Here is a 5,898-nt window from a genome sequence, read left to right as displayed (position 1 = left end):
ATATATATATATATATATAAATGCGAGGACTAAACCGTTTCATCACGAAATGAAACTGAAATATATTTCAGTTTTACTTCCTGGTGAAATGATTTGTCTATTCTATTCAAGTTAATTATGCTTTTTCCATATTAATTGGCAATGACTGTGTATATGAGGATGCTTGTATTTTAATTGTGGAAGTAACTATCGAAATTTTGCAATATCAGTGGTTTATAGTCTTCTAAATATTTTGCTCTGAACATTAGCCAGTTCATCTTTTAGTAAACTCATTTCCATTGTGGATATTGCATTGAAGTAATGGCATATTTGAGTTTAACGACATGATAAAAAGTTGAGTTCTTAAACTCGGTGGAGACATTTTTAGTGTGTTTAAGCACTAATTTAATGTACTAAGTTATTTATGTGTATGTGTGCCTGAGTGCCCACACTTACATATACATATAGAGACACACACACGAATACATATACACAGGCATACATGTATGTATGTATGTGTGTACTGATAATTAGACAAGAAGCTGGAGGCAGATAAAAGCGACAGACATCATTAGAAGAAAGTGATACAAACTCTCGTGGTGAATAATAAACTGACAGGCTCATAGCAACAATCCGTCAGACTAACAGCAAGATTCTGACAGTTTGACAGGTGGACAGATGGGAAACAAGAAACTTTTTCAGAATATTTTTGACCTTAGGTCATATTTCACTAATATCTATGCAGATTTAAAGATAAATATCGTAACTCATAAATTATTTACGGTAGAATTCTCAGTTCAAATCCTTGCGGAATAGTTGAAATAATTACTAGGCGATTCTAACTTATGTAGTGTTGTATTCTCCTTACTGCATAAGTATTTCTAATGCGAAAATTTCATTGCTGATGTTTCTTAAATATGCTAATAATCTATCGTTTATGTTTAACTGTCTATCACTTCTGAGTATTTAACCTCCCTAATTATTTATATAAAGTATCAGCACTGTACAAGAGTCGTTTTGTCTCTCTTGCTTTTATTTTTCTGCTTTTACATTTTTTTGTTCATTTCAGCTCGGGAGATGCGGCCATGCTGATTGTCTTCTGTTTTTCTCTCGTGTCAAAGAACTCGACAGTAGTAAAACCTGGAGAAACAGGAACCTTGCCATGTCTAATTGCCCAAAACACCATGCGTGTCACACCTGTGCTCCTGATAGCTACTTGTAAACATATACGGACATATATCAACATTTCTTTCCTAATATTTCACGCCTACTCATGTTCATATACTTAATGATTTTCTCATCATTACAGTAAAACATGAACGAAGTTGTCGCCTGTACCTGCTGAAATTGTTAAAATAATAGTCATCTTTGTACCAATGTGTCTTGTCCTCACCATAGATTTTTAATATTAAGTATGTTACTAATCTATTCAAAAGAATAAATTCTACCATGCAATCCGGAATCTGATATGGGGTTAATGCAAAATACTAGCATTAGTTCATTTCTAAGTTAAAATAATTATAGCTGTCTATTTTATTTTTGATTTGTACATACTTCTCGATTCTCCGTATATAATATATTTGGGCCTCGATATTAGAATGCTAAAGATATAACATTTGTTATCCTTTATTGGAATATTTATTATTCGTGTTGCAGAACCATTTTGGTTGAAAGATGTTGAATTTACTCAAAAAAAAAATATATATATATATACATATATATATATTCTACTTGATTCGTTCCGGTTATGGAAACTAAAACCCAAGCAATCAAACGTTAAAGATTTGTGTTCCGCATTTAAAAGATCTTTGAAAAAGAACTGTTTATTAGAAATTTCTGAGACCAACTTCTGTGATAAAAAAAAAAAAAAGGCTTACAAAGATTTAAATTCTAGTAAGACATGTGCTGATGAATGAAAATTCGCAAAGAAATTAGCGGTGTTCAGCGCTTAATGCATTTCGTAATAATGCTGAAAGCTGTTATATTATGTATTGCTGGTTATCAAAAGATATAATGAAACAATGAGTGAAGCTATAGGTGTTGCATGTCCTACATCTCAAACCATATCCTCCTACCGTCTTAAAAATGGAAGGTTACATTACGCAATACAGTCTGGTAAATATATAAAGACAGAGTGAGAAAGGCTTGAACTACTGTGATCATAGGTTTGCTTATTCAGGGTGACTTGGGACCAAACAACAAAAACAATAAGGTGGAGAAACAGAGTACTCTTTCTGTTAAATTTCCTAATTCAAGTCCTCATATTAATTAATTTTTATAAATGGGGAATTATTACAGTGAACAGTCGGTAAAGTATTTTCTAATATGATAATTCTTCTTGTTACTAATATTACAACTCTACCAACTTTTACTTGGAAAATAAATTATTAAAAGTTAACAGTTGACAAAATAATGTTTCTGTTTCGTCAAGAGATTACTGGCAAAACATAACAATTCTTACTTGGAAACAAAATTGTATTGTTGAAAGTCAATGGGAAATGTCTAAATATTAGAAAGATTGATTTGTATGATAGATTATTGGTATGATAGAATAATAAATCTAACAATATCTGCAGCTGGCATCAGACTCAGATAAAACATATCGGCACCAAATCAACAAAAACAACTCATTTGGGGAATTCTAGATAGGAATTATTTAAAAATAAGAATCCGACACTATTCGATGACTGTTTCATAAGACTTTAGTTAAGTGGTACGTTGGCACAATTGTTAAAGTGCTTGTGTTATTTGTTACAGCTCTTTCTGCTCATGGTTCAAATACAGCCATGGTCAACTTTATCATCTATCCTCTTAGTATCGACCAAAATAGGGCAACGGATTAGCAGAACTCTAAGGATGTCGAACTGGATGCTTTGCAGCATTTGTTCCTGTTCCCTATATCCTTGGGCGGTAGACTTAATCCGTCACTGATTTAACATCACCACATGGTGACAGAGCTGCGTTTTATGAAATACACACTGTTGTAAACACATTCACACTATAGAACTCCACTAATTCTAGTTAGGATGGAAAACATTCCTTTGGCCCTATAAGGGTCAGAGAAATGTTTTCTATCCTAACTAGAATATGAAACAAAAGAAACCAGGAGAGATTTATTGACCATTAATTCGTCCCACATTTTATTTATATTTTCATGGAGGGTATTCTACCATGTTAGAAGCGCGCGCGCACACACACACGCGCGCACACACACACACACACACATATTTCTATGGAAAACACATAATCATCATCACCCATCAACAGTATCACAGATATAGTTGTTATTTGCCCTTTACATATTTCATGCCTAGAATCAAAGTCCTTAAAATCTCTCTTCAGTTTCAACATAACTTTGTTTTATCAGAATATGGGCACTATTAAAAACAACGAAGCGTTGTACACAATATTTATTCAAAAATAACCGGTACTTTAAATGCAGTCTCAGGTTCACCCACTCATATACCTGTTTCTTCTCAACTCGACACCCGTTCTGTGTCTCAGCAGCCAAAATTCACACTAAACACTTCGATTAATCTGTTCTTCATTGAAAGTGGAACTGCTTCTATAAAGCTTTCTACAAAGGCTTTCATCTCAAACTGAACAACAAACTCGACAACCTCATTAATCTCAACGACCTGACAGGTCCTGTTAAGGCGATATGCACTTTCCATTTCGACCAACTAAATTTAATAGAAAAATAAAAGTCTCTCTACAATCTCTTACGTATCATTGCAACTTGTAATTTGACTATATTTCAATGAAATAAATCGTTTTATTTACATCAATCATATAACAGGAATCAAACCATCGCTAGAACCAAAAAAGAAAAAAACTACAATAAAAAACAATAAAATGAAATTTTATAAATAAATAAAGAGATGAAGAAAACCAATAGCATCCAATCATTAAAATATCAATAAATCAATAAATTTCACGATTTGACAAAATGTTCCTGTTTTGAGAGAAAATTGAGTTGTTTGATTAATTGAAATGTTTCAATGAAAAAATAAAGGTGTTTTTTTTACACAATTATATATTACACACACACTCTCTCTCTCTCTCTCACACACACACAATGTATAGGTGCATATATATTACAATTTCAAATAAAATTGCTTAAATTCAAAATAATAATAATAATGATGATAATAATAACAATGATCATAATAATAATAATAATAACAATAACAATGGTCATAATAATAATAATAATAGTAATAATAATAATAATAATAATAATAATAATAATAATAATAATAATAATAATTGTTAGTATTATTAACGCATTATTATCATTATTAAAAATTATATCAAATGTAATTATTATCATAATGACAATTATTATTATCGTTGTTGTTGTCGTAGTTATTATTGTTGTTGTTGTTAATATTATTATTATTATTATTATTATTATTATTATTATTATTATTAGTATGATTATTATTATTGCATCATGAAATATTTAGCTATAAATGTGTTGCATTCCCTATTATTTCGTACTTTATCTCTCTGTCTATTTCACTTTCGCTGTCTCACTGTCTCTCTTTCACACCATCCCTCCTATCTCTCTCTCCTTCTCTATTTCTCTCTCTCTCTCTCTCTCTCTCTCTCTCCTTCTCTATTTCTATCTCTCTCTCTCTCTCTCTCTCTCTCTCTCTCTTACACACTGACTCTCCAACTCACAGTGCCAGGGTTTTCACTCATGCACATAACCTCATATACACACAGATATACGTAGACGCATACATAGAGCATATATACTCAGACACACATACCCACAATAAACGCACAAAATCACATACACACACACACACACACACACACACACATTCACACACGTGCGAAAACACACACATTCACACACGTGCGAAAACACACACATACACACACAAACCGACATTCACGGATACGCGCCCACAAGTATTCATTCATACATTATTTTAACATTTCAAAGGAGATCAAAGTGACTAAACTTAAGATATTTCAAAAAAAAAAAATTAAACAATAAAATAATAATAATAATAATAGTAATAATAATAATAATATTAATAATAATAATAATGATAATAATAATAATAATAATAATAATAATAATAATAATAATAATAATAATAATAATAATAATAATAATAATAATAATAATAATAAAGCCTCACCGCTGTTCAATTATGCTTTCTTTTTTTTTTTACCTTAACTCTATATTTATTGGTTTCCAGCCTAGCGCCATTTTCTATATGGACACATTGCGGTTGTAATAGTTAAAGACATGCCAACGCACCATCAGTCTTATTACAATGTTCTTTGATCAGTAATAGAAACTTTGACGATTGACGAATTCTGAATTTCTGTTAGATGTTATGTTTCCATAATGCCTACGACAAAGTTTTTTTTTTTTTTTCTCATTCCTATTTGATACGATACGCACACGTAAACACCCCTCCCCCCAAACGCACACACGCACACGCACACGCACACAGAGGCTTCTCATAGATATGGGTGTATTTATACACATGTGTATGCAAACGAATACATCGATGCATAATTCGTACACATATATGTATATGTATGTATGCATGTATGTATATGTATATATATATATATATATATATACTCTTTTACTCTTTTACTTGTTTCAGTCATTTGACTGCGGCCATGCTGGAGCACCGCCTTTAGTCGAGCAAATCGACCCGAAGACTTATTCTTTGGAAGCCTAGTACTTATTCTATCGGTCACTTTTGCCGAACCGCTAAGTTGCGGGGACATAAACACACCAGCATCGGCTGTCAAGCGATGTTGGGGGGGACGAACACAGACATACAAACATATACACACACATACATATACATATACATATATACGACAGGCTTCTTTCAGTTTCCGTCTACCAAATCCACTCACAAAGCTTTGGTCGGCCCG

The 5,898-nt window shown here is 32.0% G+C and overlaps 1 protein-coding gene across 1 annotated transcript in view; it reads right to left on the bottom strand.

Annotated features, from left to right (window-relative positions):
- LOC106871598 (uncharacterized) overlaps positions 1-5,898 on the bottom strand; it is a 205,007-nt gene that overhangs the window by 60,311 nt on the left and 138,798 nt on the right. The gene's annotated exons all lie outside the window — the stretch shown is intronic.

This window comes from Octopus bimaculoides, chromosome 10 (assembly GCF_001194135.2).
Source record: "Octopus bimaculoides isolate UCB-OBI-ISO-001 chromosome 10, ASM119413v2, whole genome shotgun sequence".
Classification (NCBI taxonomy): Eukaryota; Metazoa; Mollusca; class Cephalopoda; order Octopoda; family Octopodidae; genus Octopus; species Octopus bimaculoides.
Note: the sequence above shows the minus strand (reverse complement) of the source record. Positions and strands in the feature narration are given on the sequence as shown.